Genomic DNA, 24,829 nt, shown 5'->3' with positions numbered 1-24,829 from the left:
CTGATGGGACTTGGGTCTCTCTTGCCCCTGGACCACACGTGCATCCCCGTGCTGCTTCCTCTACCTGGGGAGGGCTCTGGTGCTGACCTGCTGCCCCAGTCCTCAGCAGACAGACGGACGGATTTCTGTGATAAGAACCCCAGCTGCCTTGGAGCTGCATCTGAAGTCCTGGAGTGTCAGGGGACCCAGAGGAGCTATCGTCTGGGCCTGGGAATGCCAGGGGCCGGGTTCTGGGTTGTTATGTCGACAGGGAGCTGGGCCTCTGGGGAATGGGATGTGCAGCCGCCACCCACTGACTACTGACTGGCTGGGGGCTGCAGGTGAGAGCCTGCCCTGGAGGAAGGGCAGCACAGCAGGGCTGCTGAGTCACTCTGGGGCTCGTGGCATTTCACCAAGGTTATTAACTCGAGGCAGCGCCATGACAATCACCGTGGAGTACAAGGACCAAGAGGCCATCTCAGCTTCCAGGAGCTTGTGGGAGGAGCATCTGACTGCTGCTCACGAAACAGGACTCAGAGATGCCAGGAAGGCTCCATGCTGGTCTCCTGGCGGGAGGGGGGTCAATCTTGGCCAGGGTGTCCCCGCCAGGCCCTGCTGACCAGAAGATCCTTCTCTGTGGGGGCCCATCCTGGGTTCTGTGGGGTTTAGCTCAGCCTCCCTAGCCCCACACCCTCGATGCCAGCAGTTCCCCCAGTGTGATGAGCACAGATGTCCCAGACACTGCCCAGTGTCCTGGTGTAGAGAGTCGTCTGGGGCAAGCCTCCTGCTAGGTGACGGCCAGCCTCCCCTCACCTTGCCCTGCCTCCCTTACCACATGCACTGAGAATTGGGTCAGCATCTGGATCAAACACATCAGGGTCAGAGGGAGGGCGAGGGGCCTGATGCTGGGCTCTGGGCTCAGAAGGAAACAAGGTCAGGAAGACTCGATGACTCAGAGAAAGTGCAGGGAGGGGGAGGCGGGGTGTGCTCTGCCAACAGGCTCCGATGGCTCCTCTCTGGGGACCTGAGTGCTGCTTGCTCCTTCCCGGAAAACTCAGAAGTGCAGATCAACCCCAGATAAGGAGACAAGGACGGTCCCTCACTGCAGGATTTCGTGGAAGGGGAGCTTGATTAGATCAGCATCTCCTTCTTGGTGCCCCTCCCACACACACACTTCTCACTGTTAAGCCTCGGGGCAGCACCCCACTTGGTTAGCAGACACTTATCAATAACCCCCTCTCACTCTCCTCTGCCATTTCGATCTGTTTCCTGAGTAAACGTTCAGGAAGGAAGAACCATGGAGGCCAGGCCCCCCATCTTCACTTCCTGGCTCAGGGTAGGCAGCGGGGTCCCCCACCTGGCAGAGAAGGGGGTGGGGAGCTCAATTAGCTCCCAGAGCACTGAGCTGGCGGGATGCTTCCTGGGACCAGGGGGCAGGGCAGGGGTGCTGGACAGAGTGGGGCAGCCGGGGAGGGATGGGCAAGATCCAGAGGGTGGTATCTTTGAGCAAAGAAAGAGACACACTGGGGATGCTCAGAGTCTTGTTTCTTGTGGTTGAAGGAGATGTCTGCAAGCATGAGAAGGTGGGGTGACAAGAAGTGAGGAGGGATGGGCTCAGAACTTGGATCTCAGTGTGAATGCACGGCTCCTCTAGCAGGTAGGTAGGTAGATAGATAGATAGACAGTAGATGATAGGTAGATGACAGACAGATAGATGGTTTTTCCAGCAGTCGTGTATGGATGTGAGAGTTGGACTATAAAGAAGGCTGAGTGTCAAAGAACTGATGCTTTTGAACTCTGGTGCTGGAGAAGATTCTTGAGAGTCCCTTGGACTGCAAAGAGATCAAACCAGTCAATACTAAAGGAAATCAACCCTGAATATTCACTGGAAGGTCTGATGCTGAAGCTCCAATACTTTGGCCACCTGATGTGAAGAGCCAACTCATTGGAAAAGACTCTGATGCTGGGAAAGATTGAGAGCAGGAGGAGAGGGGGGCGACTGAGAATGAGATGGCTCAATGGCATCACTGACTCAATGGACACAGATTTGAGCAAACTCCAGGAGACAGTGAAGGACAGGGAAGCCTGGTGTGCTGCAGTCCATGGGGGTCACAAAGAGCTGGACAGGACAGCGGCTGAACAAAGATAGATAGACAGTAGATAGATAAATAGATAGCTGAATAATAGATGATAGATAGATAAATAGATGATATAGATAGATGGATATATGTCAGATATTAATAGATAGAGAAGCATACATACACAGACAGACGACCAATAGACAGATAGGTAAGTAGACACAACCAGCCACCTAGAAGCCATGACACCGCAAAGGCACATGATGAGGCTGGTCCATCCCCACACACAGGTTGATGATCTCTGTGAGACTCTTCCACTTGACACAAGAGTCCCCTAAGAAGATCCTGTGCCCGTGGAGCAGCAGACCTCTGTCTTTCTCTGCATCTAGTTATAGGTTTCTGACCACATGCCAGAAGGTCTCACTGCTTGTTCACCAACACCCAGCAAAACAGGAGACTCAGGTGATTCTTGACAAGTTGCTTGTGCCCACATTCAACTGAGAGGGGAATGCCAGGGGAAAGCCCAGGCTGGACCCCGTCTGGCCCACTGCTTGCTTTTGTAAATAAAGTTTTACTAGAACACAGCTGTCTACATTCCTTTACAAGAGGTTTCTGGAGGCTACATGGCAGAATTGCATAGTGGTGACAGAGGCCTCCTCATCTCCAAAATGAAAATCAGTTGCTACCTCGCCTTTTATGGGGAAATTCTGTGGACCTCGGGTGGCTGGCAGCTCTCAAGGGTGCTGAGAGCATGACTGTTCCTCTTCTGCTGGAGGCTTCTGGCACTTCTGCTCTGGGTTCACAAGGGGACTACAGAGTCGGTGTTGCCACACTGAGCTCAGAGAGAGGACAAGCCAGAGGCCCCGCCCTGCGCTGTCCTAGGTAGAAGCCTCCACACACACGGTCCCTTTCTGGGCCCAGGGCCACCCATGGAGGCTGCCCATTCTGTATGGGTTTAGCCACACTCTTCCACTCAGCTCCTCACTGTCTTTTCTGTTTTTAATTTCTGCTTTAAAAAAAGGAATTTCAAAGAACTTCTGTAATCATTACAGATTCACAGGAAGTTGCAAAAACCATGCACAGGAAATCCTGTGGACCCTTCTCCCCACCTCTCCCAGTAGCAACAGCTTACAATTATAGTTAGTATCATGATTAGTGTGTTCATCCTCTTGGATTGCAGGAATAATAGCACAGACTGGGGGCTTAAAGCACAGTCATTTCTCTGGTTCCAGAGGCTGGAGTCTGAGAGCAGGGTGCCAGTATGGCTGATTCCTGGTGAGGGCCCGTGTCCTGGCCTACAGATGGCCAACTTCCGGCTGTGAACTTGCACAGCAGAGAGCTCTGGTCTTTCTTCCTCTACTTGTTGTTCAGTCTCTAAGACATGTCTGACTCTTTGTGACCCCAGGGACACCAGGCTTCCCTGGGGTTCACCATCTCCCAAGTTTGTTCAAACTCCTGTCATTGAGTCAGTGATGCTCTCTAATCATCTCATCCTCTGCCACCCCCTTCTCCTTCTGCCTTCAATCTTTCCCAGCATCAGAGTCTTTTCCAATGAGTTAGCTCTTCATATCAGGTGGCCAAAGTATTGCAGCTTCAGCTTCAGTACAGTCCTTCCAATGAATATTCAGGGTTGATTTCCTTTATGATTAGTTGGTTTGATATCCGTGCAGTCTGAGAGACTCTCAAGAGTCTCCAACACCACAGTTCAAAAGCATTAATTCTTCAGCATTCAGCCTTCTTTATGATCCAACTCTCAAATCCATATGTGATTACTAGAAAAAACCCACTGCTTTGACTATATGGACTATGGTAGCAAAGTGATACCTCTGCTTTTTAATACACTGTCTGCTGCTACTGCTGCTAAGTCCCCTCAGTCATGTCCGACTCTGTGTGACCCCATAGACGGCAGCCCACCAGGCTCCCCCATCCCTGGGATTCTCCAGGCAAGAACACTGGAGTGGGTTGTCATTTCCCTCTCCAGTGCATGAAAGTGAAAAGTGAAAGTGAAGTCGCTCTTAGCGGCCCCATGGACTGCAGCCTATCAGGCTCCTCCATCCATGCAATTTTCCAGGCAAGAGTACTGGAGTGGGGTGCCATTGCCTTCTCCTAAGTTTGTCATAGTTTTCCTTCCAAGGAGCAAACATCTTTTCATTTCTGGTGACTGCAGTCACCATTTGCAGTGATTTCCTCCACAAAATATTAGCAAACCAAATGCATGAAACATATGTAAATGATTCTACATGTTGGGGAATGCAAGGTTGGTTTAACATCTGACAGTCAGGGCACACACTACAGGTCAACAGAATAAAGGGTGAAACCCATGAGATCGTCTCAGTAGGATGCAGAGGATGATGGAACAGGTGTCTACATTTCTCTGTCAATAAAAACGCTCCCTAGACCAGGACCAGGACTGGGAGGGGACTTGCTCAGCCTGACCAGGGCACCTGCGCAGACCCTGAAGCCACCAGGGTCTCACAGTTCAAGACTGCACACCTTTTTCCAAGACCAGGGCAAACGGAGGATTCCTACTCTCATCACTTCTATTTGACGTCTACTAGGAGTTCCCACCACGGCAGTTGGGTGGGAAAATGAAATAAAAAGCATCCAGATGGGAGAGGAAGAAGGAAAAGCGTGTTTGCATGCAGATGAAATGATCAGGTACAAACTGCACAGCAGTGGACAGCGCACAACCCACCCCCGAGAGAAACCCAGCTGCCCTTGGAGCCACAAGTCTCTCCTGAGCTCGGTGGGGGCAGGAGCATGGGCTGGTGGGGGCAATGGGGGTCCTGCAGAACTGCGACTGGGTTTTACAGCCTCCTCGACTCCCTCGGGACGACCAGGAGGGCATCAGATGAAAAAGTCCTACCAAGATAGGCCCACAACAGGCTCTCTGCAGATGGACAGGTAGTAAATAGACCTCGGAAAACACGTCATGAGGTTTTCGGGTTTTGTTTTGAAAGTCAACAGCTGCCCAGAGCCCAGCAGAGTGGGTCAAAGGGCCAATTCCTCGGCTGGGAACGGGGTGGGGACAGAGGGCAGCTGGAGCCAGATGCCGGCCCTGTGGGAACATTGTACTGTCGGGGCTGTATTTCTTCTCCATAGTCCTCTGACTTTTGCTCCCAACTGTCTGCTGACGTATCTGACCTTGGCTGGTCCGTGGGAACCCCAAACTCCAGGGAACCAGCCCGTCTGGTTGAAGTGTTCTAAGTCCTACATCTTGGGAACACCTCAGCCCTGGCCAACCAGGGTGGGTGGTTACCCCACCATCTCCCCCAATGGATCCCCTTTCCCTCCAGGCTCCCAGCGCCAGGCTGGGGGCACCATCATTCTCCTGGGGTCTTAGGCAGGACCCTGACATCCCAGTGTTGTCCTGCTGCCAGGCCTCCTGTCACATGGCTCCTCCCGCCTGTCTCAGCCTTCCTGCATCGTCCCTGCCTCTACTGCCTGAATCCTGTCCTCTCCTCCCATGTCCAGACCATGGGAGCAGGAAAGGGAATAAAACATTGATCTGGCCCCCCTGGGCCCTGAGCACAGACAGTTGTATGATGTTTATGATCATTTAGCACAGGGAACTATAGGCAATATCCTGTACCATAAGGTAAAATAATATGAAGAAGAATGCACGTGTATATATATTGATATATATGTATAACTGAATCATTTTGTGGTATAGTGGAAATTAACACAACATTGTAAAGCAACTTCTACTTCAATAAAAATTAATCTTAAAAATTAAAATTTAAAAAGTAACAGCACTCACAATGCAGCACGGATGAACAACAAAATCAGGGGAATTTCAGAAGCCAGACACAAAGGACCATATAGCATGTGATTTCATTTACGTGAAGCGTCCAAAATAGGCAAATCCACAAAGAGTGGGTTATTGAGTCCCAGGGCCTTGGGGGTGGGTGTGAGTGACTGCTAATGGGGACGGGGTCTCCTTTAGACCCCAGGGGATGATGAGAATGTGCTGGAAGTAGATGGTGGCAATGGTTGTAAATTTTGTAAATATACTAAAAACTGTTGAATTGAACATTTAAAATGGTAAAGTTTATAGTATGGAAAAAATTATTTTAATGTCTGTTTTATTTTTTTTCAAAAAAATTTTTTTTTTTGGCTGGTCCATGTGGGTTGTGGGATCTTAGTTCCCAGATCAGGGGTTGTACCTGGGTCCCCTATAGTGGAAGCTCAGAGACCCAACCACTGGACCACCAGGGAAATCCTATAGTATATAAATTTAAACTACATAATGTTGTTAGAAAATAAATGATAGGGAACTACATTATCAAGAAGTCAGGCCCTTTATCCAAATGAATTTTCTGGACGTGTTGATCTTTTAAAGTATCATTAAAAAAAAAAAAAGATCAGATGTGCTATGAGGGAATCAGAACAGGTAAGGGAAAACAGGAGGGCAGTTTTCAACTCTATTGAGCACAGAATCATTTTCACATATTTTATAGATGAGAAAACCAAGGCTTAGAAATGGCAGAATTATGTGAACTGTATGTCAATAAAGCTGTCATTCTTCATCATTCCAGCCACCTATTCATCCATCCATCCATCCACACACACTTGAAATGGCATTTTTACTTGAAATGGTAGAATTGCAACTCAGGACTTGCAAATCATGTTCCAATACTATTCTTACCATTTAAAAATATCAATATCTATTTTATTTTTCAAAGTTGAACACGATTCTTATTGGTACATTGTTCCCTGGAAGCCTGGTACACTTGGTAACCTAGCAACGCAACATCTCTCAGAGGATAAGGCAGAAAATTCTCCTGCAGCATGCTCCACTCACAATTGTTGGGAACCAATGATGAAGAGGGCAAAAATAATCATTCCTCCTCACCATCTCTTACAAGATTTGTAAGGAATACTCCTAGGTGCCCATACTATTTGCCGAAACTCTGCTCCACCTCCACTCCGCCCTGCTCTGCTTTCTCTCGTAAGATGCTAGTGATGCAAGCAGGATCCAACCTTGATGTTCCACAAAACCCATAAACTGCCCCCAACTCATGGCTCTCAAGGATGGATCAGGGTTGCAGAGCTTCAGGGCAAATTTTGCTTTGCTGAAGCTAGGCTGAAAAGCAGTGGTGGTATTTAAGAGGGAAAACATGCTTCTTCTTTATGCTTTCGTGGTATATCCTAGATTTTTCAGTATATTGTCATTTAAAAAAAAGTTAATTGACCTTTTTTAAGGGGGAGATTATAAGGGACCAAGCATGTGACCTGGAATTCCTCTCTCTCCCAACTCCCTGACAGGGCTATTCAGCTACAGAACCAATGTAGAGGAAAAGTTTTCCCCAGGGCTAATGACTAAAAACTCTCTTTATATCTGGGAGCTAAGGCAGAGAACAAACTGGGAAAATTACTCACAGCATATATAATGGACAAAGTGTTAGTGACCATCATATGTAAAGAATACCTACAAATCAATAAGATGAAAATCTCAGGAAAAATAAAATACTTAATGAAGAGATACAGATACCTGAGAGAGAGAGAGAGAGAGAGAGGAAGAAAGAAAGAAAAAGAAGGAAGAAAAAGGTGATCAATATTTTTAATGACCAAATAAATGAAGATTAATACATCAAATTAATCAGTTGATGATTGAGACATCATTTTTCACACCACTGACTGGCAAAACTTTTACATTTAATTACTAACCATCATGGCAAGGCTGTGGGGGCAATGGTGATGTTGAAGGGCATTTAAATTGATAGAAGCTTTGTAGAAGGTTATTTCTCAATGACTAACTCAGTTTTAAATGTGTCAGGTAAGGTGGGGGGGCACACGGAAACCTCTGCACCTTCCCCTATGAACCAACAAGTGTCTTAAAAATTAAATCTATTGAAATAAAATAGGGCATACTTATTGTAACTGACAAAAAGTGATAGGCAAAATATACTGTTAAATTTTTGTTAAAGTCAGAAAAGTAGAGTTGTTGTATTTTTGTTTTGCTTTGAGAAAGATCAGTCTCTGTCATGGGACATGTTTCTAGCAACAGGGCAGACTCCATTGCTTGTGTCTCCCCTCCTGTAAAGCCCAAGCAACACTCGAGGAAAGAAAACTAACACCCTGGGCTCACAGAAAGGAAGAAAACTAGCAGAAACTCAAGATGTGAGAGGACTGGGCACCTGGGTTGTGGGAAGTGGTGTCCCCACCGCTAGGCGAGAGCGCGGGAGCTGGGCTCAGCCACCTTTGTGTTTCTACTGTGCTTATCATCTCTTTCTCCTTCTAATTTGTCACCTTAGGTTTTCAGATAAATTGTGAAGATGGTATAGAGTCTTCATATACTCCATACCCAGTTTCCCTCACTGTTTATTTCTGGCATCAGCATGGTAGATTGGTCTTAATGAATGAACCAATATTGATACATTATTATTAACAATAATCCATATTTATTCAGATTTCCTTAGCATTTCCCCAATGTTCTTTTTCAGTCATAGGATCCCACCCAGGACCAGATGCTATGCTTAGGTGCTGTGATGGTTAATTTTAATATATATATATTTAAAAGGCCAGGATTCTTAGGAGAAGAGATTAGACAGAAAGTCCACCTGGGTGTGCAGAGATGCAGTAAGACATCGCCTCCATTTGAGTCTATGGGCTTCCCTGAGGATTGGATGCCAGAGTTCTATTCTCACCCCCGGGTGGCTTAGAAACCAGAACTAAGAAATCAACCTATAATGTGGTTCTAAACATCTGAGGAAGCTACCAGAACCCAACCACCGCAACGGGACATACTCTTGAGCCCAGGCCACCCAGGATTCTCCCAGCCAAAGCTTGGGACCACAAATGCGCAACACACCTGGCGTCTTCACGCACCCCCGCCTCCGTGGGTACCCGAGCACAGGGAAGTCTAGAAAGAAGGGTCAGAGGTGAAAGGGGAACAGTGATGGATGGCATTTAGTTAACACATTACTCTCATCTGGCCTTCCACTTAACTTTTCCCATAAATTATCCAATTTCACACTCACAACATCTCTTTGATGGTTATTATTCCATTGAACAAACAAGCAAGCTGAAACACAGCAAAACAAAGAAACTTGCTCAAGACTCATAATTAAAATTTGTGGGCAAACTCTAGACTGGACACTCGGCCCGCCCTCTGTCCCCCGTCAGTGACTGTCAGTTCCTGTCCGCCCCACGCTCTCAACAGGGGTTAATTCCAGGTAGCGGGGCTTGCCATTAGAGATTTCCACTTTCTCATGCCTGTGTTGTTTATAAAGACATTTTCTGAATACTGTCAGGATGATTCACTTTTTCAACTATTGCTCTTTGTCATAGGTATCTTTTATTTGGCATTTTGTTCAGCTTTCTGAATGCCTATGACAGTGTTAAATTACTAATACCAACGTTTTTGTTTAGTTGTTGTGTCCGACTCTTTTGAGACCCCGTGCACTGTAGCCCGCCAGGCTCCTCTGTCTATGGGATTTCCCAGGCAAGTACGCTGGAGTGTGTTGCCATTTCCTTCTCCAGGGGATCTTCCCGACTCAGGGATTTGTGACCACGGAGCCACCCCTGAAGCCCCATAAATACATTCTTGATGGTGGGAGGGTGGTGGAACTCGATTCCTGGGGACGTGAGAAAAATCTTACTCTTTTTATGCATGAAGCGTACCTGTGCAGACAGCACATGAGCAGTTATACAGTGTCCCTGTGCTGTTAGCATTTTACAGGTCTGCTATGAGGAGGATTTTCCCTCATCAGCTCTTTGATTACCAGAACTTCAATTTTTCCCAATAATGATCAACCTCCAAAGGAGAACAAATAAGGGTTTTTTTTGGTTTTTGTTTTTTAAACTGAACTACAATTGATTTACAATGTTGTGTTAGTTTCAGGAATACAGCAAAGTGATTCAGCTATATATGTGTGAGTGTGTACATATATACATATATATATATTCTTTTTCAGATTCTTTTCCATCATTGGTTATTACAAGATATTGAATATAGTTCCCTGTGCTCTATAGTAAATTCTTGTTGTTTATGTATTTTATATTTATTGCTGTGTGACTGTTAATCCCATACTCCTAATTTATCCCTCCTTTCACTTTCCCTTTGGTAATCATAAATTTGTTCTCTATGTCTGTGAGTTTTTTTCTGTTTTATAAATAAATTTATTTGTATCATATTTTAGATTCCACATATTACTGACATCATCTGATACTTGTCTTTGTCTGGCTTAATTCACTTAGTGTGAGAAACTCTAGGTCCATCCATGTTACTGCAAATGGCATTTCATCCCTTTTATGGCTGAGTAGCGTTCACTGTGTGTATATACTGCACCTTCTTTATCCACTCATCTGTCAGTGGACACTTAGGCTGCTTCCATGTCTTGGCTATTGTGAATAGTGCTGCTATGAACACTGGGGTGCATGTATTTTTGAATTAGTGTTTTATCCGGAAATATATCCAGGAGTGGGATTGCTGGATCATATGGTAGCTCTATCTTTGCTTTCTTAAGAAACCTTCATACTGTCCTCCATAGTGGCTGCACCAATTTTCATTCCTGCCAACAGTGTAGGAGGGTTGGACAATTACGGTTTTAAAAAGTATCACATGGGGTGGGAGGGAGGTTCAAGAGGGAGGGGACATACATACCTATGGCTGACTCACATTGATACACAGCAGAAACCAGCACAATATTGTAAAGTAATTATCCTCCAATTAAAAATAAATAATTTAAAGAAATCTATTTTGCTATGCTGCTGCTGCTGCTAAGTCGCTTCAGTTGTGTCCGACTCTGTGCAACCCCATAGACCGCAGCCCACCAGGCTCCCCGTCCCTGGGATTCTCCAGGCAAGAACACTGGGGTGGGTTGCCATTTCCTTCCCCAGTACATGAAAGTGAAAAGTGAAAGTGAAGTCGCTCAGTCGTGTCCGACTCCTAGCGACCCCATGGACTGCAGCCCACCAGGCTCCTCCGTCCATGGGGTTTTCCAGGCAAGAGTACTGGAGTGGGGTGCCATTGCCTTCTCTGCTGTTTTTTTTTTTTTGCTATACTCATGGCAAAAAAATTAAAAAATGCACCACATGAACTCACGGCATTTAGATATACAGTGCGTTCTCATCCACTCCTTGCATTATTCTTTTTGATGAGCAGTTAGGACAAGCAAGTCTAACAAGGCTCTGGGGGTGGAGAGTGATAGTGAAAAACAGAAAAGCAAACAGAAGGTTGAGAGGACACTGATTTACACGGAGCCAGTATCACTTCTGTATCAACTTACGTTCATGTGAAGGAAACAAAAGATAGACGCTGAGCTAAAAGGTCATCTCATTACAAGCTGGAATATGTCTTGTTTCTAAGAAGCTTCTCCATAAATGGGAAGTTGAGTTTCCAAGGAACATTTCCACTGAATTTGGGTGAGGAAGGCGGCCACGAGGAAGGGAGGGGAGAGGGGTGGGGCTGGGTCCTGAGCTCAAACACCACGTGGTGTTCTGCTGGCTGGCCCGCTGGCCCGGGCTGACCCCGTGTGGAGCTGCACTTTTCCTTGCTGACTCCGGGAATGTCAGTCTTCTCGAGAATCTACGCTGGGATCTGAGGTTTCAGTTTCACCAAAATAAATCCTGCGCTGGCCCAGCCCTTCCTCGCTTCATCCAAATAAACCAGGCCACTTTTCTGAGAGCATTTCAAGGGGAGATGGGCGCAGCCCTGCCGGCCTCCGGAATGCAGAATGCGGGAGCTGGCAGAGAGGCCTTTAGCCCTCAACAGCCCTGCATGCCCCGGGGGTACCAAAGTTCCAAAATTCGGGGAAGTCTGGGAATTTCTCTAAGGCTGTGGAGTAGGTTGTCCAGCAGGGTTTAGTCTGGGACATCAAAGTTCAGAAGCAACACAGAAGCACTTGAAGGAAGGGAAGTGGTGGTCTCCCCACTCCCACCCCACCCCCGCCCCCACCTTCCGGGGATCCTTGCCTCTTGTATTTTTTAAGACTGGCTTCTTCATTTGTTAACACACCTCGTGGGATAGGAACAGTGTTCTCAGGTGGACACTCAGGGCAGGTCATCCTCTGAGGGGCGTTCCGGGCACCATAAAGTGTGGAGCAGCCTCGCTGGCCCCACCCCCTTGATGCCAGGAGCCCACCCTGGTCATGACAACCACAGACGTCCCAGACATTGCCCAGGGGTCCCCTGGGGGCCAGTCTACCCAGGTGAGAGCCCTGGTCTAGAAGAACTCATACTTGAACAAGCAACTGGCCTCTGAGGATTCAGCTCAAGGAACGTCCACAGTGAAACTGCTGAAAGGCTGGTCTGGGGACTCCTCCTCCCCGGTGATCCAGCCCTGGTAGGCCAGTCAATCCCTCCTGCATCTCCTGGGGCTGTGCAGTCAGTGTCCCAATGGGTGCTTGCCACTTGGCACCATGGATGGGTGAAGGCACAAAGGAACAGTGTGGAAAAAAGACACGGCAAAGTGGGGAAGTCTGGCTGACACCCGTGGAAGCCATCAGTGACCCCCTGTTACTCATCCGTGTCCTCCTTGATAAAGTTCCATCTGCAGCCTTCAAATGACTTGGGAAAATGTCAGCCAGGAGTTTAGAAAAACGACTGACAAAGGAACTGAACTGTGGCCTCCAAGACCGTGATAAGGTTGGAAATAGCATTTTCTCCTTGGAACTCCATGCCTTCCAAGGTCTAGTCCGGCCTTTTTGTGGCCTTCAGGTTGGGCTGACCGCTTAATGAAAGTCCCTAATCATTTACAACAGGATGCAATCCAGGGGCTTCCCTGGTGGTCCAGTGGTTAAGACTCTGTGATCCCACTGTAGAGGTCATGGGTTTGGTCCCTGGTCAGAGAACCAAAATCCTGCACGCCATGACATGCAATGCAGAGTGGCCAAAATAAAACCAATAAATAAATAAATATTAAAAAATAAGATGCAATTTGCAAAATTTCAGATTACTATAATTGAGAGCAACTTGTGTTTAGGGGCGGGGGTGTTAAGGTGTGTCTCAGTATTTGAGCGTTCAGCATCACGAATTCAATTCGAAAACTGTGAGCGGGACCGAAAGCACAACGTGAGGGAAATTCTGTAAACGGAGCAGAGAGGAAGTCCACCCGCCATTCTGTGAAGGCACTCACAGGGGACGCGCCCAGAGCGAGACGGTCATGCCCAGTTAAACTGCCCCCATTCAGTCCCTGTTCCAGACACTCTCAGGGTGCAAAGCTTTGCACCGTGTGATGACCACTTCTATTCTTACTATTTTTAACAGCACAGCCCCTCAATGCAAGCCATCTGCTTCTGGATGTAGATGAGGTTACAGCTGACTGTTCTGACAGTGGAGGGAAAACGGGCCATGTCAAACTCACTGAGTGACAGGTCCTGGGACATTCTGCCTTATCTCCATTTTAATCTTTTAAAAGATAACAAGTAGAGGAACACTTCTGGCAGCTGAGAACACCAACTCTAAAAGAGTCGGTTCTCCAGTCCAATCTCTGCTGTCCAGTGGCTGTGGGAGATGGGGAAATGGAATTGGAATGAATCTCCTGGCGTCTTGCCTGTAAAATGAAGCCAGTAGCAGCATTTGCCTTAAAAGGCAAATGAGGAAAAGATCTCCTGGAACTGTTATTCCAGGGATCCTTGCACTTTCTGGTTGTGGGACCCATTTACACTCTTAAAAATGATTGAGGCAGGACTTCCCTGGTGGCCCAATGGCTAAGACTCCACGTTTCCAATGCAGGGGGCCTCAGTTCAACCCCTCGTCAGGGCACTAGATCCCACATGCCGCAACTAAGACCCCGGTGCAGCCAAATAAATAATAAATAAATATAAAAAATGATTAAGGTCACATGTGTGATAAAATTGCAAGACTCTCAAGCACAACTGAGTGTGTGTTTACACGCCAGTGAAGTCTGAATGAGTTTTGCGGGCTGTACCCATGTCGGTTTCCCAGATTTGATATGGTACTTCATTTATTCAACATGTTAATGCTGAAAGAAGGGACTTGCCTGGCATTTAAGTGGTTAGTGCTCTGAGCTTCCACTGCTGGGGGCATGGATTTGACCCCTGGTTGGAAAATTGAAGATCCCGCAGGCTGAGTGACATGGCCAGAAAAAAAAAAAAAAAAAGTTGGAGGAGGAAGGAGTCCACAGGACTTCCTGCCCACTTCTTTGCAACTCCCTATAAATCTGTATCTAAAAGTCAAAAGTCCGGACTTCCCTTGTGGTCCAGGGGCTAAGCTCCATGCTTCCAATGCAGAGGGCCCGGGCTCCATCCCTGGTCAGGAAGCTAGATTCCACATGTTGCAACTAAGACTTGGGACAGTTAAAGAAATAAATATTTTAAAATAAATAAATTTAAAAAAATTTAAGCACATACAGGTGAAACCTTCTTAGACCCAACACCAAAAGCACAGTGACACCAGGAAAATAATAGATAAATGGGGGGACTTCATCACAGTTAAAAGTATTTGTGTTTCAAAGGACACTGCAAGAAAGTGAATAGACAACCCACAGAATGGGACAAAATATTTGCAAGTCCTATCTCTGGATGAGGAACTTGCCTAGAAAAACCACACACACACACATTGTTATGATGATAAAAAGGTATTGGGGAGGGTGGGCGTGAGTGGGGGCGCAGGGGGTATTTGGGAACCCTGTATTTCCTCTCAATTTTGCTGTGAACCTAAAAATGCCCCCCAAAATGTCTATTTTAAAAAATATATGTATTGAGGACCCCAGACAGCTCATGTTAAAAAAAAAAAAAACAAACTATCTCTAAAATTTTAGCAGGACTACATTTTTAAATGACAAGTCTTTCAAAAACAAAAATGTGTTTTTTAGGGAGAATAGTGGTATTTGCTGCATTTTGCAAATTTCTTCCGTGTGTGGCTTAACGGAAGACAGCTGGATTCTCATACCAGCTCCTGTGTTCAATCTGTTGTGACATCAGAGCCACGTAACTACTGGAAAACAGCACACACATGTGAGAAAATGCGGGTAACACAGGCCAGGGGTGCTGAGCCCTGGGACACTACCAGGGAGAACCGGCTGCAGGATCTTGGCTCCAGGTCACCGCTGGGAAAACGAGCTCGGAATGGGCACCAGACCTGCCCGAGTCCACCACGTGCAGCTCACGTTCCCTGGTAGACCTGGGACCCTGTGTCTCTAAAGACCTGGGCCGTGGGTAGGCAGCCCCAGACCAACCATGCCTCAGTTCAATTGGGCCAACCACTGACACCTGGTGTTTCCAAGGTGACTTGATGGAGGTGCATGCGTGCTAAGTTGCTTCAGTCATGTCTGACTCTTTGGGACCCCATGGACTGTAGCCTTCTAGGCTCCGCTGACCATGGGATTCTTCTCCAGGCAAGAATACTGCAGTGGGTTGCCATGCCTTCCTCCAGGGGATCATCCTGAGGTTTTGTAGGTTCAGGCACCCCCATACAGGATACGCCTCTGTCGCCTTAGCCCTGCCCCAGCGTCCCCACTGCTGGGCAGCAGGGAAAGAGGCGCCTGCAGAAAAGGGAGTGAGGTCACCTGCCCCAGCCAAATGCCATCAAGGAAAAGAAGAGACAGCGGGAATCCCAAAAGATCCTTCACGCTCCTTTCAGAAACTGTGAGAAGTGTCTTGGGATGCGTCCCCAGGAAGGTAGCCCACTGGGCCCAGACATGACTCTGATGGAGGCTGAACCACCCACCAGCTCCGGCTTCACTCTGTTCCCCCTGGGCCATGGGGAGAAACAGTTGGCAGAAAAGAACAGTCTGTGTGAGGGGCCCTGGTCACCCCAACCTCGAGTCCTCGAGCAGATGGACAGAGATCGCGGGTGGCTGCCAGGACATCTTGGGCTGGGGCCCTGGAGACTCTGAGTGCAAACCACGAACAGCCACCTCCGACGGTATTCTGGGAATCTAAATGAGTCCCAGACGCCAGGCTGCAAGCAGAAGTTGGTCTCGACTCAGGCAGCTGGCCACCCCTTTCCTCTTTTCCACTTTTCCTTAGGCCAGAATTGCCTTTTATAGCCAGATTGATACTCAACAACCCAAAGAAGTTAGAAGGCGAGAGTGGCAACAGCTGAAGGGTAGGACCTGGGAGGACAGGCCAGATCGAGGCTGGAACCTGGACCCTGTGTTCTGGGACAGGTGCTGGGCACAGAAGTACTGAGAGGTCGGAGGTCAAGGGTTGGCGAGGGTGAAAGGGCAGGGCGGGCATCCTGCTACCAAGAGCAGGCTCGCTGTGTTCTTTCCACCCCACCAGGCTGCTGGAACCTCGGGGGCTCCCGGGAGAAGCCCAGGGAATCTAGCCGTCCTGGACTGGGAAACGCACTTGCTGGACCATGTTCTCAGAGCCTGGATCTGAGATGGACCAAAACCACACAAGGGCTCCCGCTGGTCGGGCGGCAGCTAAATACAAGGAAACTGACTATCTGGAGAATACAGCACTGCTTTTGGGGGGATAACGTACATTTGTTTTTACTCACTGTTCAGATATTTTGTTTGTTTGGTTGGTTTTTTGGTAGGGCATTAGAGCTGGGAGGAATTTCAGAGTCTGCCTCACCTAGATTCATTTCACAGCTTCCCAGGTGGCACTACTGGCAAAGAACCCACCTGCTGATGATGCAGGAGATGTATGAGATCAGGGTTGGATCCCTGGGTCAAGAAGATCTCCTGGAGAAGGAAATGGCAACCCACTCCAGTATTCTTGCCTGGAGAATCCCATGGACAGAGGGGCCTGGTGGGCCCCAGTCCATACGGTGGCACAGAATCCGACACAACAGAACGACTTAGCACACAGAGAGACTCATTTCACAGGTGGGGACCTGAACTTGAGAGGGAGAGATGTTTCATTTTCTCTTTTTTCTTTTTGGTGGTTGGGGGGCGGAAGGCATGGAGCGCAGCTTGCAGGATATTAGTTCCCCAGCCGGGGACTGAACCCACACTCTCGGCAGTGAGAGTGCAGAGTCCTAACCACTGGCCCACCAGGAACCACTGAGATCCCAGGGAGGGACATTTCTTTTTTTGAGGAAGTGAATGCTTTCTATTCTGAGCCTCTGAACCAGGGCGAGACTTCTCCCGCTGCCCTCCACTTCTCGCCTCAAGGGGCTGCGTCTTCTCCCCCCACGTTCAGGAATGGAGTATGATCTATTGTTTAGTCGCTCAAAGTATTGGAGCTTCAGCTTCCTTATACTTATGACTGCTTTAAGGGCCAGCCAGGATAATCGCTCCATTTCAGAAGGCTTAATTGAATCACCCCTGCAAAATCTTTGCCTGCTCAGGTAGCGGACTCAAGGATTCCTGGGATTTATTTATTTTTAAAAGATATTTATTGAATATTTTTGGCTATATATTATCTCCAATATATTGGAGATCAGATGGCATCTGAGAAATATGCCAATATGATTTGGCTGTGTTGGGTCTTAGTTGCAGCACATGAGATCTTTCTTTGCAGCACGTGGACTCTCTAGTTGCAGTGTACAGGCTTAGGTGCCCTGTGGCATGTGGGGTCTTGGTTCTCCCACCAGCGATCGAACCTGTGTCTCCTGCATTGTGAGCCATATTCTTAACCACTGGGCCACCGGGGAAGCTTAGATTCCTGGGACTCAGGACCTGATATGCTTGGGGGCCATTCTTCAGCCCACCCCGAAGTCTGTTTTCAGGGCAAATGTGTGTGCTGACAGGAATGCCCCCATGCCCAGAGCCAGGTGGGCTCCACAGGCACAAAGGCAGCTGATGATGGTCGCACAACACTCTGGATGTGCTGAATGCCAATGGATTGTCACTTCAAAAAGATCAAAATGGGGGCCTTCCCTGGTGGCGAAGTGGCTAAGACTCCAGGCTCCCAAGGCAGCCTCTTCAGGCTCCCCTGGTCAGGGAATTAGATTCCACATGCTGCATCTAAGACCAGTACAGCCAAATAAATAAATACATTAAAAAAAGATTAAAATGGTAGAACTTTTTTTTTTTTTAAATGAGAGGGGACTTCTCTCAGGTCCAGCAGTTAAGACTCAGCACTTCCACTGCAGGTGGCATGGGTTCGATCCCTGGCAGGGAACTAAGATCCTACATGCCCCGTGGTGCAGCCAGAAAAAAAGAAAAGAAAACTGAAGATGGTAAATAAAATGTGTCCCGGCTCAGCTTCCCATCCAGGGCTCAGCCTGGCACAGGGGCCCCACTCCGGTAGCACCCCATTCACTTCCCTTGCTGATACCAACTGCAGTGGGAGACAGTGGGGTGTCAGGATTAACATGTGGTTGCCACTAAAAACAAGCTAGAGGTTATCTAGGGAGCAGCCTGAGACAGCCTAGCCTGCAGCTGCAGCAGATGGTAGCAAGCAGGTTCCTCCCTGGCAGGCAGCCAGGCAGCATGCATGCACATGGCACGTGGGACACAGCGGAGGAGGGGCCGGGAAGGTCGCTGGGGGCTCAGATGCATCACCGGCAGCCCCTCAAGGGGCTCCTGAGATCAGATGACATTTGAAAAAAAGGTGACACTGAGCCTCCTGGCTGCCTGGCCACCACGCAACACAAACCACCTCAGTTTCGACACCTAAAAGTCAGAACAGTTTGCAGGTGGTGAGGAGGTGGAGAGGAGGAGGTGTGGGGGAGGGAGGAGGAGAAAAACCGAAAGGCGAGAGCGAGATCTGATTCAGCAAAGGCTCTCTGCCCACAGAGGATCTGCCCCGTGACAAACAGAAACCCAATACCAGGCAAGGGCAAACTTGCGAAATGAGATGACAAACGGGACCTTGGAGGCTTTCTGTGCGTGTGTGCATGCGTGTGCATATGTGTGCGCACAGTCACACACACGGCAGGGGTAGGAGGAGGATGGATACTCCTACGGGAGTAGCCTAGCCAGCACTGAGGGAGCCGAGGGTACGGTGCTCCCGAGTGACGCAGGTTTGCGATGCGACGCAAGCACCTGGCTCACGTGGCCCCAGTGTTGGCACACCTGGGCAGTCCTAGACTCAGCCCCGAGTCACGAGGCAGCGATCCTGGTGGAGTTTCCCTTCCACCGGACATCCCGGGCCAAGGTGCTCAGGGCCTCCTCTTCTCCCGTGAGGAGCTCAGAGGGAGGGTCCCCAAGTACCCCCTGGGGGGGACAGAAGCGAGGGACACAGCAGAGCGGGGGTCTCCCAGGCCTGCAGTCTGCTGGCACCCTCTGGGCCAGCACCATGGCCTCCGACGGATGCCTGCAAGCCTGTGAGCACAGCCCGGACCCGTGTGCTTGTTCTACAGCCACATCTCCTTCTGCAAACTTTTTCAAAGACTTGAGGTGAGGTTGTATAAAATCAGGTTCAGCCTTTGAAAGTGAACATTCCAGGGGCTTCCCTGGTGGCTCAGTGGTAAAGAATCTGCCTGCCAGTGTAGGAGACACAGGTTCAATCCCTGGTCTGGGAGGATCCACCTTTTCGCTGCTGTGAACACGATGTACGTGTGTATGTTTGAGTATCTCTTTGATTCCCTTGCATATACACCTAGGAGTGGACTCTCTTGGTCAACTGACTCCTTTATCACTTTTCTTTCCCTGAGATGCTCCAGACCAGGCCTCCTCACCCCGCATCCTGCAGCTTGCTTTTGGGAAGGTAACTCCTTACAGTGGCAGGTGCACTTCTGATAGGCATCTACATGACCTGGGGTGAGGGGGTGAGGATCTTAGGAAGGGCGTCCCCCCAAAAAACCCAGTGATTAAGATAAATAATATCTTAGGGACTTTGGGAAGGTCATGTGCATACTGCCATATTTTAAATGGATAACCAACAAGGACCTACTGTATACCACATGGAACTCCGCTCAGTATTATGTGGCAGCCTCGATAGGAGGGGAATGTAGGGGAGAATGGATACAAGTATATGTATGGCTGAGTCTCTTCGCTGTTCACCTGAAACTATCACAACAATGTTAATTGGCTATCCTCCAATACCAAATAAAAAGTTTAAAATTTGAAAAAAAAGATAAATAATATATTCATATGCTGTTGTAAAAAATTGAAATGGGACTTGCCTGGTGGTACAGTGGTTAAGAATCCACCTGCCAATGCAGGAGACATGGGTTTGATCCTTGGTCTGTAAAGATCCCACACGCCCTGGAGCAACTAAGCCTGAGCGCCACTACTACTTAAGCACACACCCTGGAGCCTGTGCTCTGCAACAAGAGAGGCCACTGCAATAAGAAGCCTGCCACCGAAACTAGAGAAGGCCCGTGCAGCAACCAAGACCCAGCACAACCAATAGTAAATAAATTGATTTAATATATATATAAATGTAAACATTTAAAAATGTTAATGCCAGGAGAAATATCAATAACCTCAAATATGCAGATGACATCACCCAAATGGCAGAAAGTGAAGAGGAACTAAAGAGTCTCTTGACGACGGTGAAAGAGGAGAATGAAAAAGCTGGCTTAAAACTCAACGTTCAAAAACTGAGATCATGGCATCAAGTCCCCAGACTTTATGGCAAATAGATGGGGAAACAATGGAAACAGTGACAGACTTTTATTTTCTTGGGTTCCAAAATCACTGCAGACAGTGACTGCTGCCATGAAATTAAAATATGCTTGCTACTTGGAGGAAAAGCTATGACAATCCTAGACAGCGTATTAAAAGCAGAGCCATCACTTTGCTGACAAAGATCCCTCTAGTCAAAGCTATGGTTTTTCCGGTAGTCATGTATGGATGCGAGAGTTGGACCATAAATAAAGCTGAGCACCCAAGAATGTGAATATGAATCTTCGAAGCATCAGCTTTGGAACTGTGGTGCTGGAGAAGAAGACTCTTGAGAGTCCCTTGGACTGCAAGATCAAGCCAGTCAATCCTAAAGGAAATCAACCCTGGTTATTCACTGGAAGGACTGATGCTGAAGCTGAAGCTCCAATACTTTGGCCACCTGATGTGAGGAACTGACTCATTGGAAAAGACTCTGATGCTGGGAAAGATTGAAGGCAGGAGGAGAAGGGAGCAACAGAGGATGAGATGGTTGGATAGCATCACCGACTCAATGAATGTGAGTTTGAGCAAACTCCGGGAGATAGTGAAGGACAGGGAAGCCTGGCATGCTGTAGTTTATGGGGTTGCAGAGTCAGACATGACTGAGCAACTGAACAAAACGACAAGGCTCCTGTTGCGGGTGTTCTGTGTTGGTGAGGCCCTTTTGAAAACCGTCCTGGCGTGTGTGTACTGAAGGAGGAGGCCGCTGGCCTCACCTCAAGTCAGCACAAGTTCCCTTGGGGAACTTTCCACCACTCACCAACCTACAGGGCTTCAAGGAAGCTCATCAGCACTTTCTTAGAAAATTATCTGTTCTGCAGGTGGCACCAGTAGGCACCTCCCTCAGCCCTGCCTGGCTCCGAACGGGTGCTCCATTGATGTGGCCAAGTCAGGCCCGCATCCCAGGAGCCAGAATCCCAGGAAGCAAGGTAGGAGGTGTCTCTGGGGCACTGGTCCCCAGTCCAGGACCCTCAGGCTGGAGTCCAGAGTCTGGTGTTAGGGTTCCAGAACTGGGAGAGGATAAACGTGTTATTTCAGGCACTCGGCTCATGGTACATTTATCACAATGACCACGCTGGAAAACCAACGCGCTGGTTCATACGCTGGAATGGCTTTCAGAGCCCAGAGCCACAGACTGTCCACCCTAGAACATTCTGCTGGGACCCTGGCAACTCCTGGTCTCCACCCTCAAACCCCCAGAAAAGACGATGACCCTTCAAGGGTCTCAGCCACAAGGGGGCGGGCTCGAGCAGCCTCGGGAGAGGTGACAAGACTGGCTGTAAGCTCTGCAAGACGCCTCCGCGTTTCAGGTGGGGTCCGGAGCCAGGTGGGTTGGGGGTACGCTTCTTCCTGGTTGGTTTGGCTCAGGGCACAGGGCAGAGGAGCCTGGCGGGCTACAGTCCCTAGGGTCGCAAAGAGTCGGACAGGACTGAAACGACAGCACGCATGCACGCACGCACAAGGGTGCGCACGTCTGTCTTCTGAGCAGAGTTTGGGACTCTCGGTTCTCAAAAGGCAGCAAAGGGAAGAAACTCAAACAGACCCAGGGCAGGCGCTGGGCCCGAGCTTGCGGGCTGGGCTGAGAGCGAGTTGGGAGCAAAGCCACAGCGGCCCTCAGAAACCGCCACCTTCCAGCTCAGCTGGTTGCGCTGGCCCTGGTGGCGGTCAGAAACTGCTATTGGGCCAGTTCCCTTCCCCTCGTGCCTTCCAAGAAGCGGGGTGTGTAGTGGGGGAGCTGGGTGCCCGGCCGGGGCTGCCCCCGCCCAGACCATCAAGAAGCCGCTCAGCCCAGTGATCTGGCCCCTGGCGAGACAGCCTGGAAATGCACCGTGGGAGACGGTGACCGAGCCTGAGGAGCGCGAAGGTCTCCGCAGACTGACTTCAGGGGAGAGGCATCCGGCCGGCGGGCGTCTAGACTGTGGTGTTTCTGGGATGCTAGGGTGGGGGGTGGAGGGGGGCGGTGCAGAAACGCCAGCCAGCGGGAGGGCTGTGCTGCCACCTGGTGACCGCGACTGCACATGGTAGGCGGACCCCAGGTGATGAGGCATCAGCTGAGAACAAGAGGTGGTGGTGGGGAGTGTCCCAGCCCCCGAGGAGCCTGAGAATGAAGAGGGAGGGTGTGAAAAACTTGCATGGATTTAGGGCAGGTGATGCCCCCTGGGCTAGGAGATCCCACGGACTGCCCCCTCTCCCAGGAGACTATGTTCCATTACTGTGTGACCTCAGAGGTCCTGGGAGGCTGCACACCTTTCAATACACACCTGAGGGGGGAGGGGGAGGGGTAACTCACACACGCTGGGGGCCACCCTGGTTTACACCGTCTGACCATCAAGGGTTTATTCTGGAGTCTAATCTGAGCTGTGGATCAAATGTAACATCTTTCCAAGTAATGAACTCAGGGTTTCTTCCTGGGCATTGCCAACCTTGGAGCCCAGTCATTCTCTGTGGGGGACTGTCCCCAGCACTGTGGAGGTGCCTGTGGCTGGGAGTGGGGAGTCGGGGGCCGGCTTGCCCCGTAGGCTCCTGCCACCAACGAGTAACCTGGGAAGTGATAATTTGTAACTGCAGGCATGTGAAGATGAATGCACGCTGGGTTGTTACTATACATTCATTAAGATTTTATTCACTTTTTAGAAGAATGAAAGTCCAATAATGTGCCCTGAGGGGGGCCCTCAAGAAGTGGACACTTGACGTCCCCTCACGTCCTGATGGTCGCCCCAATGTGGTTATTCCGGGCTGGGCAGCGGTGAACTCCACCTGCCTTGTGCGGCTGCTGTGGGGGAATCACATCCTGTCCCCATAGCCTCCCAGGCTCCTCTGTCCACGGGGTTCTCCAAGCAAGAATACTGGAGTGGGGTGCTATTTCCTCCTCCAGGGGATCTTCCCGACCCAGAGATCGAACTCACGTCTCCTGCATTGCAGACTGAGCTACCAGGAAGTCCTTTGGGGGAGCAAGTGGCGAGGTCCAAAGCTGACAGGTCTTGTGGCCCCCGAGAGGGCAGTGTTAGCCCTCAGGAGATTGGGGCAGGGGCACACGGTGGGGATGGAGTGGGGGTGGGTGCTGAGCCGGGAGGTCATGTGATCTGACAGGGCTTCTGAGGCTGCCTGAGCTGGTGCTGAGCTGGGGTTCCTTCTTTCTGAGTGACACAGCCCTGACTCAGCCTGGCTGTGGGACCTGCAGCTCCGTCTCACCTCAGAGGGGATTCGCAGGCACTGTCCGGGCCAGGCCCTGACGCCCTGTCCACCTCACCCGGCTCCCTATGCATTGTAGCTTGCTGGAAACAGGCGGCCGCCACCCTCCCAGCTCCCTCCCAGTAGCGGGCGTGAGATTCCTGGAAGCTGCAGGCCAGTGACCACGGAGCGGTCCACTGACATCACCATGAAAGGCCACGGCCATCAAGAACGTGGGCTGCCATGAAAAGGTTCTGAGGAATGGGGACAAGGTGTAAGGATGATAATGCACCTCCGTGAACCCCATGACCCCCAGAGGACAGTGCCCTGTTTGTGCAGGGGGTGCAGGAGCTCCAGACAGGGCGAGTTTCCTGCATACCCGTGACCGCCCCATCACAAGACGGGGCTGTCCCAGCATCCTGGCGTCATTCCATGGGCCCAAGACCAGAATCTTAAACTCTCAGGACTGGAAGGAGCCAGGAGACAGCACTGGGGTTGGTCATTCTCTAGGGGGCTGTCCTGGACACTGCAGGATGTAGGGCAGCATCCTCCACCCCACCCCTCAATGCCTGGAGCCCCCCAGTCATGACGACCACAGATGAAACCCTGACACCACCCAGTGTCCTCTGGGGCAGGATGAACCCTGATGAGACCACCCGTCTTGGTCTAATAACAGAAATGACTCTGGAAGCAGCTGCTCAGCCCCTTGCCCAGGGCCTCAGATGTGAGAAGCAGAGTGAGGAACCGTGGAGGCGCAGGGTCCTGGGCTGCTGTGTATCTGACAAGAGAAGACAGATGCAGAGACTCCTCGTTGCCCAATCCCTGGAAAGCACAGCTCTCAGCCTTTCTACTTCTTGGCCAAGAAACCCGGCCGTGGCTGGGCTGCGTTCCTGGCACTGTGCGCCACGGCAGCTCCGATTGACCCTGGCCTGTTCCAGGCAGGTGCTGAGAAAGCGACCCAGCTGCCCCAGCAGCCCCAGCAGACGGGACTCCGCAGTACTGCCTCCCCTTCCAAGGTCCTGGACTGGGGGCGGCTCTCACCCGGGAGGCAGTCTAGGAACATCTGTGGTCGTCAGGACAGGGGTGTCCCTGGCATCCAGTGCATGGGGATTAGGGAGCCGCTCTGTGCCCCGCCATGCCCTGGATGCCCCACCCCTACCACCACGGAGGATGACTCGGCCCC

The 24,829-nt window shown here is 49.9% G+C and overlaps 1 protein-coding gene across 5 annotated transcripts in view; it reads right to left on the bottom strand.

The window, feature by feature from the left end:
* Positions 1-24,829, bottom strand: part of GNG7 (G protein subunit gamma 7) — a 138,289-nt gene that overhangs the window by 52,292 nt on the left and 61,168 nt on the right. For 2 of the 5 annotated variants that reach the window (XM_070373974.1, XM_070373973.1), the window contains one exon: positions 8,872-8,922. The exons of the other annotated variants lie outside the window; for them this stretch is intronic. The gene's annotated coding sequence lies outside the window, so the exon portion shown is untranslated. The remainder of the gene's footprint in view (positions 1-8,871; positions 8,923-24,829) is intronic. 5 annotated transcript variants of the gene reach the window in all.

Source organism: Bos mutus, chromosome 7, assembly GCF_027580195.1.
Source record: "Bos mutus isolate GX-2022 chromosome 7, NWIPB_WYAK_1.1, whole genome shotgun sequence".
In the NCBI taxonomy this organism is placed as follows: domain Eukaryota; kingdom Metazoa; phylum Chordata; class Mammalia; order Artiodactyla; family Bovidae; genus Bos; species Bos mutus.
The sequence above is the reverse complement of the archived record's forward strand: the minus strand, read 5'-3'. Positions and strand labels throughout refer to the sequence as shown.